The sequence below is a fragment of the Manis javanica genome, chromosome 4 (assembly GCF_040802235.1).
Source record: "Manis javanica isolate MJ-LG chromosome 4, MJ_LKY, whole genome shotgun sequence".
NCBI lineage: Eukaryota > Metazoa > Chordata > Mammalia > Pholidota > Manidae > Manis > Manis javanica.
Genome location: NC_133159.1, coordinates 107253134 through 107264594, shown reverse-complemented (window position 1 = coordinate 107264594; position 11461 = coordinate 107253134). Strand labels below are relative to the sequence as shown.

Below are 11461 nucleotides of genomic sequence, written 5' to 3'. Positions count from 1 at the left end.
TTTAACCCCATTGCTGAATCTAAATGCCTAATAATTTGATTAGTATTTTTATATTTATATTTACAAATGAAATTTATGTAAGTTTTTCTTTTTTGTGCTATACTTTTTTGCTTTCCTTGTCAAGGTTAGGTTAACCTTATAGAAACATATTAGAAGTGTTTTGTTCTTTTCCATGCTGTAGGAATGTATAAATAACAAGTGAATTTATCTCTTCCTTAAAGGTTTTCTACAACATAACTGTAAAATCACCTGGACCTGGAGTCTGTTTTCTTTTAAAAAATTATTTTAAATTATGGTTAAAAAATACATATAATTTATAACCTAAATCTTTAAGTATGTGGTACAGTATTTTCACTTTGTTGAACTCTTCCGTTTTAAAAATACATTCCTTTTACTATCTTTTTAACTGCTTTTACTGCTATTAGATTATCTACTTCCACTTGAGTCAATTTTGCTTTGTATTTACCTAGAAATTCCTGTTTCACTTAGATTTTAAATGTATTGTTATAAAGTAGTACACAATCCATTCTTATGCTTTTTAAATCTTCACCATTTCCGTGATTATGCCCCCTTTTTATCCCCAATGTTGTTTTTTATATTTCCTCTTCTCCATTTTTCTGTTTTTATCAGACTTGTCAAGATTTGTCTATTTTATTGGCCTTTCAAAGAATCTGTTGTGTATATTCTAATCAAGTACACTTCTTTTTAAGTTTCTTTTTTAAAAATCTTTGTGAGGATCTTAATTTTTTTTTGTATAATTAATATACAATTACATGAGCAACATTATGGTTACTAGATTCCCCCCATTATCAATTCCCCACCACATACCCATCAAATACACTTTTTGTTGTTTGTTTTCAACTTCATTACACTTTAAATTCCATCCTCTGCTTTTCTTAGAGTTGCTGTTGATGTTTGTTGTCTGGCTTATTGAGTTTAACATTTGATTTGCTGATTTTCAATCTTCCATGTTTTCTAAATGCATTTCTAAAGCTACACATTTTCTTTTTCTGTATGCTATAGGTTTTGCTATGTAATGTTCTATCATCTTTAATTTCAATTTTAATTTTCTTTCAACCCAAAAGTTATTTATGAGTTTTCTACCTTACAAGCAGATAATTATTTTTTTAGCTGTTGGCAGCATATATTCTTTTTCTCCCACCCCTCCCCTCACACTTATTTTCACCCAGAGAAACAGTCTCCCACTTCAGACCCGACTACCCCTAGGACTGGCCTCATCCACTGGGTTAAAGGTCAGTATGCCCTCTCTAGCCATGTGCCTCAAAACTCAATTCCCTTTGCTCTGCTTTGAAAGGGTCATTTTACACCTGTCTTTCTCATCAGCTGAGGCCTTTAGGTAAGGAATTCAGAGATTTGTTAATACTATATTTTGAAACAATATTTCTCAAAAAGTTTACTCAGATTTCAAGTTCTAGTTGAAAAAAGATAACATTTTATTCATTTTTAAACTAAACTTTTAAAATTACAAATATTACTCGACAGACATACCAGGGCTGGAATTTTTTGGAAAAAGGAGATTAAAAAGCACTGAGAAAGTTAACTATAGAGATGCCTCTCATATGAAAGATACCTTAAATTTATTCCATATAGTTTTCAGAGGGTTCCTCCAAAGGGTAAAAATCAGAGGGAAATGGATTTGACTCCATTAATATAAAGAACAGATTTCTATTTGAACTCTTCAAAAATAGAATATCCTTTTTGTAGATTTGTGAGTTCACTCCTTTTAGGACATATTCACACAGATAATGGGTGATCTTGTGCCAGAGATGAAAAGAGACCTTTACATCAGGCCAGATGATTTCTACATTCCCTTCCAACACTTAAGATTCTTAAGATTCTCTAATTCTAGGTTCATGAGCTCAATAGGAGTTATTATCATTACAATATTTCCAGATTCTATTTCTTCATAGTCAAGGATCCAAATAGATTTGGTGATTTAATACAATGTATATAAAAATTGGTCTGAGTGAATAAAAATCTCACACAATTATATTTTTTCAAATTTCGGAGTTGTTAAAGGTTTACTTTAGATCACAATTCTGCACAATACGTAATGGCTAATTCCATTCTAAAAGCTAAAAATACAAAATAAATATCAGGTGTATAATGACTAAATATCAGGTGTATAATGACTAAAAACTCATTTATGGCTTACCCAAAAGTCAAGGATATGTGGCAAAAAAAAAAAACTATAACAACCAATATTACAATCTGTCTATAAAATAATTAATCTACTCCTTCCAACTTCATAAAGGTGAATCAGAGTTTAAAATGTGAAGCAGAGACAAGATGTAAAAATGGTTCTTCAGTTGTGTGCCTTTAAATTGATAGAAAAAAAAGAAACTCAGTATTAAAATAAATTACATATCACTGTGTTTACGTAGTAGGTGTAGCCAAGGTTCATAAACAAAAAATTGTCCAGTGGTGCCAAGGGAATGAATATCAAGAATTATTAGATTCAGACTTCAAGTTCTAGTTGAAAAAAGATAACATTTTATTTATTTTTAAACTAAACTCTTAAAATTACAAATAGTATTCAACAGACATATGAGAGTTTGAAATTTTAAAAGGAGATAAAAAAGCTTTGAGAAAGTTAACTTATTTTCTTGAGATTTATTCTAATATCAGAGTTAAATGTTTTAATTAAATAGTAATTTACTTGCTTTCTTATACCTTATATTATCTTCTCTAGTTTGTGTTGTTACAGTCTTGCATATGTTAAATAACAAACCAACGATATATTTTACACGATCAGTATGTCACAATATTAAGATCAAATAATACAAATCTACTCCACCAGAATTTTTAAGCTCCCTGCAATATTACAGCAAGTCCTCAAGAATGTAACATTATGAACAAAAAGGCTTTATATTAATCTTACATAAGGTATAAACATCAGTTATAAAGAAAAGACACAAGCTTTATTTGGTTAAAAGTAACAATTAAAATGATTACAGAAGTATTCCTAATAAAGCAGAGAAAATAATTATATTGCTTGTAGTTCTATTCAGAGTTCACTGAACCATTAAAACCAACTTCAGAAACAATCAAAGGCAAATTTCCAATATAAACATAAACGTAAAATATGTTTAACCTTTGGATATTGATTTAGTAATTGTATTTCCCCAATCTGAACAACCTATTTTTATTTCCTTTTCTAATTCCTGTGTCATACGGAATTGACTGAAAAGAAGATAAAAACTGGTTGCTGCACGGTTCCAGATGTGTGGCATATGGGTGACATAGTTACAGTGAAACAAAGTGGGGAAAGGCAGTCTTCCCCCACAAACCCTGCTTTTCCTGCAGTCTTCTCCATCTGTTAATGGCAGCTTCATCCTGCTAGTTGTTCAGGTTAAAAACTTGGCATCTTGCTGGGATTCCTATCTGTCTCACAAATTCTTCATCCATACCATCAGCCACTGCTGTCACAAACTCCAGAATCCAACCACTCCCTCACCATCTCCACCTCCTTGCTAGGACCACCCATCTATGACCTAGATTATTGTACAATTTCCCAAACTAGTCTCCCTATGTTTTGCCTTAGCCCTCGGCAGTTTAGTCTCAACCCAGCAACCAGACTGATCAGTCTCCTCCAGTGAATTCCCATCTCATTCAAAATAAAAGTCAATGCCCTCACAACAGGGTCCTACACAAATTATCTATCTTTCCCCCTCACTGCCTCAGCTCCAGATACGCTGGCCACTTTCTCTTTTATGAACAGGTCATTTCCACCTCAGAGGTTTTGCAATTACTCTTCCTTTTGCCTGGAAATTTCTTTACTTAGATATCCCCTTTCACCTCCTTCCATTTTGCTCCACTTTTCAGTGAATAATTCCCTGACTACCGTATTCATAACTACAGACCTTACACACCCCAATACCTCCCCATCTCCCCTCTTTAAGCCTGTTTTGCTTTTCTTTATAGCATTTACCACCATCTAATTACCATAAATTGTACTTATTTTGTTTGTCTGATTGTCCTTACTAGATTGTAAACTCCATGAGATTAGGGATTTTGTCTGTTTTATTCAGAGGTATATTTCCATAGCTAGCACATAGTAGGTGTTCAATAAATGCTTGTTCAGAGAATGAATACCCTCCACTAACCCTCCAGTAACCAGTGTTAAGAATTAGATGCCTATACAGGGTGACCCAAGCAATTTCCTCTAAGAACCACATAGAAAAATGACTTCATGGAAGTTAAGTGTCATTCAATTCAGACATTTTAACTCAATTAAAAATAGCGGCATCAAATTAAACATTCACGTAACTATCATTTCCTTTACCTCTTTCCTATCCTAAGCCTTTCCTTGATGGTAAGTAAAATAAAACTTTACTTCCAGAGCAGAATAGTTCCTAAATAGTCTGCAGGAGAAAGCAAGAGAATGTTAATATACTCTGCCCCTACATTTATTCAGTCTTCCCTCAAAAAGCTGATAAAATCCACACACACCCCCACCCCGTTCAGGAGTTAAAGAGAAGCATATCCTGCTTCCCCCACTTAAGAATGTGCTTTAACCAAAATTAAAGAAAGAACAAGCTGTCCCCAGGAACCCATGCATAGAGGTGAAATGAAAGCATATCCTAAGAAATGTCAGATAAATGACTATGTTTCCATGGCTAGCACATGGTAGGTACTCAATAAATGCTGTTGAAAGAACAAACATTTTCCACAAACCCTAGATTTATTTCCTGGTGATAGAGTAATTTAAATTCAGATGCTATAGAATGAGCCAGTTCCTGGTAAGAGGAACACTGAAGTTTAGAGAGAACAGTAGCATGATAGAATGAAAATAACACCAAACTGAGAGCCAGATGATCTGTTTTATGGTATATTTTACTACTAATATCTGAATAAGCTTTAGAAATGATTTAAGCTCACTAGACCTCTGTCTTTGAGTAATGAGTGTTGAGAACTAGTTGCCTATGTAGATGCCTTACACCGTTTTAGGGACTCCATACCAGTGCTAAAACAGATGAATGATATTATTAGGTTTATGTTAATATACTGCTCCCATAAATTGAATAAGACATTTATAGTATGCAGATATAAAAGAATGATTACCATATGCAACACATAAAACCCATAGATTTATGAACTAGGTTTTTGAGTCCATTTCCTTCACTTCAAAGACAAAGGTCTAGTGAGCTTAAATCATTTCTAAAGCTTATTCAGATATTAGTAGTAAAATATACCATAAAACAGATCATCTGGCTCTCAGTTTGGTGTTATTTTCACTCTATCATGCTACTGTTCTCTCCAAACTTCAGTGTTCCTCTTACCAGGAACTGGCTCATTCTATAACATCTGAATTTAAATTACTCTATCATCAGGAAATAAAAAGTCTAATTCCCAATATTATTCCTAAATTAAGTCAGGTGAGTCTGAATGTTGCTGTATTCCTTCAATAACAATGGAAATTAAAGGGAAGAAAAAAAAAACTTCACTATTAATTGTGTATTTTGTGCCATGCAAAAGGAAAGTATCATTTGCTTGTCACTTATTAGTGGAAATCAACTTAATCTCTCTAAGCTTCTATTTTCTAGTTTTTAAAAAGAGGTTAAGAGAACACTTCCACATGCCTGGGAGCCAGGTCTCAAGCTCCATGAGGAGAGAAGGCCCTTTAGTTGGGACCTTGCCCTATGTATCTCTTCAGAATCTGGATATTAACTTGATTCTTTTATGGCATTCTTTATTAAACTGCACACTGGGCCCAAAAAGTTTTTACAGCTTATGATATACTTCATGTGGGTCTAATCACATCCAAGTTTATTGCACAGGAGGTAGAAACACAACAGAATGGTATCAAGGCTGTCTTTGATCTAGAATGCTGGCAGTTTTCTCATGCTTTTCAAATTATTCCATCTGTAGCCAAGAAGATTGATGCTGTTCTTACAGATTCATTTCCATTAAAATTTGTGCTATCCATTTGATAAATGAGCCAATAATTTTCCATGCTGTCTTCTCCACATGATTAAACCACTCCTGACTGAAAAAAATTGAGGAACGGATTCATACACATAGGAACAATTACAAACAAAGCTTACATCAGCATTTCCCAGCCATTCTTCTTCTGGAATATGGTGGTGAAGAATTCTCCGTGAAAGACATTTGTCTGAAGTGAACAAATTTTATAGTGAAGTCTGAAAATTATCTTAGCAGCATTTCACAGACAATTCAATACGAAGAAATGGTTTAATGTAAATGGTTTCCTAATTAAAAATACATGCATGAGAAACAGAAGGAACAAAATGGCAGTAGACTCAGACACTGAGAAGTGACTAGTGGTTGCCAAGGGGGAGGGGTTGGAGATTAAGGGGCTCAATAATTCACCATCACAATATAAACTGGTCATGGGGATGGTAGTACAACATGGAGAATATAGTCAATGAGTCTGTAACATCATTCTGCATTGATATATAATAACCACACTAGAGTGGGTGAGGATTTGATAATGTGGGTAACTGTTGGACCACACTGTGTTGTACATTTGAAACCAACATAAGATTGTGTATCAATGATGCTTCAATAAAATACATATATATATTTACATAAAAAAATACATGCATGAGATCCTACTTTGTTACATGAATAAAGAAAAAATCTTTTAAACCAGTTAGTGCTTGTCGATTTTTCAAAATGTATATACACTCTGATGTGGGTGACGTGAATATTGAGGAAACTTCTTTACTTTTAAAATGTGTTTTCTTTACCTTTGTAGTAATTAAATATTAGTATACCTTAAAAGCACGGAAGAGATTTCTGATTTTTGCGATTGAAAGAAAGTTATCTTTAAAGTAGCTTTTCAGGGCATCTTCATGTAACACTAAAAAGTTTTCATTTTAAATAAGTTCTCTGATTACATTGGTTTAGAATTGTATATATAATACATTGAAAACAAGTATTAGCACAAATCAACTGATGATAAAAATCTATTAACACTGATTTGGGTGGGTGTCAGATTAGATTATAATTCAGATTAAAATATGAATACAGTTTTAAAGAGTTATTTCTTTGGGCCAGCAAGATGAGTCACCTCAGAGAAATACTATTTTAGGGTATTTGCACAATAGAAGCTTTTGAAGAGTCTATAAACCATAAACTTTCATATGTAGCATCATAAGCCTCTATGAAATTACTGATACAATTGATAACCAAAAATAATTTAGAAAATATTTCAGACAGAGCTTCTTAATATTGTTCCTATATTTTCAAAGAAATCCAGAATGTAATTTTGAATTTGGTTTTGGTTATTTGTATCATGACAACATAGAGACTTAGAGATGGAATAATATCTAGTTGTCATATACATTTCTCTATTTTTAAGTGAATAATAACCCAACTACACAGGGAAAGGAAATATATATTTTTTTAAATCACTGTCAATTACACATAGACTATTTCACATATGCATGAAATAATTTTAATTTTAATATTACACCAGAGTATTCTAGCCAAATTCTAAATTCATATTTACTTGAAAAAAGTTAAAATGTGTTGTTTGTACTGTAACTTATGTCAAAGAACATTTCATTTTAAAAAATGTTAATATAGCTTTCAGTTTATGGCAATTTTTATAGTGTTTCATAGTTTGTAAATTTTATTTTAAAATTGTAAATGAAAGAACACAGTGCAGTTTACTGAACATTCAGTCAGCTTAGCTGGGTTTCAATACTCATCATACAAGAGTACCTTTGTGAAAGGATATCTGAAGAGTGTTTTCATTATAAGAAAATAATTCTATAGAGAAAGGATTAAAGATGGCGGCATGAGAGGGGAGTCAGAGGCCTCCTACTAAAACTGCATATAATACGAAAATATAATTAATACAACTAATCCTGAAAGAGCAACAGGAAAGAGGGCTGTGCCAGACTGCATACACCTGGAGAAAAGAGCAGATCTCAAGGAACACGGTAATGTACCAAAGCTATGGCCCAGTGGGACCCAAGCCCCTCCCCCACCCCAGCTCACTGGCGGGAGGAAGACAAACGGAGCAGGGAGAGAGTGGAGGTGTGGGACTGCTGAATATCTAACTCTGGAGATATGCTTTGGGAGGACAAACCTACATTTCATGGTGCTTGCATGGTACTCTCGTGATTAAGGGGTTGGAAAGCTAAGACAGGCAGAATTCCAGGAGAGACTGAGACTCCAGCCACTTGTGGGAAGCAGGGATCCATATCTGGCTGCTCTGGGACAAAAGAAATGCAGGCAGTCTGAGAGACTTCCTAACAAGGAAGCCCTTACAAAGAGGGCTGCTAAAGGGGCAAGGACTGCACAGAGCTTACTGATCAGGAGAAAAGACAGGTAGACAAAATTGTCTGGGTGCACTCTGCCCAGCAGGTTGGGAGCTTTCATGATCTTCAGGTGCTCCAGCTACCTGGCTGGCTACACAGCTCCAAGGACCCCCTCTGTGATATGCAGCCTACTGAGCCTTTCTCCCAGACAGCCCCACCTGGCTCGCAAACAAGCAAACCTACCCTGGCATTAGGCCAGCCAGAGGGAAGATCTGTCTAAAGCAACTACAAACACAAAGCATAGAGGCTTATACCTCTGTGTTCGGCCCACCGGTTCAGGCAGTGGAGACAGGCACAACAGCCAGGAAGTGGGGAACAGCTCTTTCCTCCCCCAGGAACAAATACCACTCCCCTGTGACCCCTGACATTGCTTCAGGGGCTGAGCAGCTCCAGAGAGTAGAGCTTCTGGACACTACAGGGCACCATATACAAATATGAAATGCCAAAGGAACCTGGTTCAAAGTAAAATTATTAATACAAATTGTGAGAAAGACTGAAATGACATCAACCTCATGAATCTTCCTGAAAGGGAGTTCAAACTAAAAATCATTAACATGCTCATGGGGATATGGAAAGATATTCAAGAACTCAGGAATGAATTCCAGTCGGAGATCCAATTGTTGAAGAGCACAATGGAGGGTGTTAAAAGCAGATTAGATACAGTGGAAGAGGCGATAAATGAAATAGAAACTAGAGAAGGGGAATACAAAGAAGCTGAGGCACAGAGAGAAAAAAGGATATCTAAGAATGAAAGAATATTAAGAGAACTGTGTGACCAATCCAAATGGAACAAAATTCACATTATAGGGGTACCAGAAGAAGAAGAGAGAGAAAAAGGGGTGGAAAGTGTCTCTGAAGACGTAACTGCTGAAAACTTCCCCAATCTGGGCAAGAAGATAGTCTCTCAGGCCATGGAGATCCACAGAACTTCCAACACAAGGGACCCAAGGAAGACAACACCAAGACATATAGTAATTAAAATGGCAAAGATCAAGGATAAGGACAGACTATTAAAAGCAGCTAGAGAGAGAAATAAGATCACATATAAGGGAAAGCCCATCAGGCTATCATCAGACTTCTCAGCAGAAACCTTACAGGCCAGAAGGGAGTGGCATGATCTATTTAATGCAATGTAGCAGAAGGGCCTCAAACCAAGATACTTTATCTGGCAATATTATCATTTAAATTTGAAGGAGGGATTAAACAATTTCCAGATAAGCAAAAGCTGAGAGAATTTACCTCCCACAAACCATCCCTACAGTCTATTTTGGAGGGGCTGCTATAGACATAAGTGTTTCTAAGGTTTAATAGCTGTCACCAGAGGTAATAAAACCACAGTAAGGAAAGTAGAACAGCTAATTACTAAGAAAATGGAAAACTAAATTAACTATCCCCAAAGTCAATCAAAGGATAGACAAAGAGTACAGAATATGATACCTAATATATAAAGAATGGAGGAGGAAGAAAAACAAGGAGAAAAAAAAAGAACCCTTAGATTGTGTTTGTAATAGCATATTGAGTGAGTTAAGTTAGACTCTTAAGATAGTAAGGAAGTTAATCTTGAACCTTTGGTAACCATGAATCTAAAGCCTGCAATGGCAATAAGCACCTACCTATCGATAATCACCCTAAATGTAAATGGACTGAATGCACCAATCAAAAGACACAGAGTCACTGAATGGATAAAAAAGCAAGACCCATCTATATGCTGCCTACAAGAGACTCACTTTAAACCCAAAGACATATGCAGACTAAAAGTGAGGGGATGGAAAAAGATATTTCATGCAACTAATAGGGAGAAAAAACAGGAGTTGCAGTACTAGTATCATACAAATAGACTTCAAAACAAAGAAAGTCACAGAGACAAAGAAGGACATTACATAATGATAAAAGGTTCAATCCAACAACAAGACATAACCATTATAAATATCTATGCACCCAACACAGGAGCACCTACATATGTGAAACAAATACTAACAGAATTAAAAGGGCAAATAGAGTACAATGCATTCATTCTAGGAGACTTCAACACTTCACTCACTCTGAAGGATAGATCAACCAGACAGAAAATAAGTAAGGAGACAGAGGCAGTGAACAACACATTAGAACAGATGGAACTAAGAGACATCTACAGAACTCTACACCCGAAAGCAGCAGAATACACATTTTTCTCAAGTGCACATGGAACATTTTCAAGAATCGATCATATACTAGGCCACAAGAAGAGCCTCAGTAAATTCAAAAAGATTGAAATTGTACCAACCAGTTTCTCAGACCACAAAACTATGAAACTAGAAATAAATTATGCAAAGAAAATGAAAAATCCCACAAACACATGGAGGCATCACAACATGCTCCTAAATAACCAATGGATCATGACCAAATAAAAACAGAGGTCAAGCAATAGATGGAGACAATGACAACAATAATTCAACACTGCAAAACCAGTTAGATGCAGCAAAGGTTGTGCTAAGAGGAAAGTATATTGCAATACAGGCCTACCTCAGGAAAGAAGAACAATCCCATATGAACAGTCTAAATTCACAATTAACGAAAGTAGAAAAAGAAGAACAAATGAGGCCCAAAGTCAGTAGAAGGAGGGACATAAGAAAGATTAGAGCAGAAATAAATAAAATCGAGAAGAATAAAACAATAGAAAGAATCAATGAAAGCAAGAGCTGGTTCATCGAGAAAATAAACAAAGTAAATAAACCCCTAGCCAGATTTATCAAGAAAAAAAGAGAGTCTACTTACATAAACAGAATCAGAAATGAGAAAGGAAAAGTCAATATGGACACCACAGAAATACAAAAAATTATTAGAGAATAATATGAAACATTATATGCTAACAAACTGGATAACCTAAAAGAAATGGACAACTTTCTAGAAAAATACAACCTTCAAAGGCTGACTCAGAAAGATACAGAAAATCTGAACAGACCAATTACCAGCAATGAAATTGAACTGGTAATCAAAAACCTACCTAAGAACAAAATCCCTGGTCCAGATGGCTTCACCACTGAATTTTATCAAACATTTAGTGAAGACCTAATACCCATCCTCCTTAAAGTTTTCCAAAGAGTAGATGAAGAGGGAATACTTCCAAACTCATTCTATGAGGCCAGCATCACTCTAATACCAAAACC

At 35.0% G+C, this 11461-nt stretch overlaps 1 pseudogene; it reads left to right on the top strand.

Moving 5' to 3' along the window:
* The first annotated feature begins 5714 nt into the window (after positions 1 to 5714).
* LOC108404169 (alpha-tocopherol transfer protein pseudogene) lies at positions 5715 to 6220 on the top strand (annotated as a pseudogene).
* The last annotated feature ends 5241 nt before the right edge of the window (positions 6221 to 11461 follow it).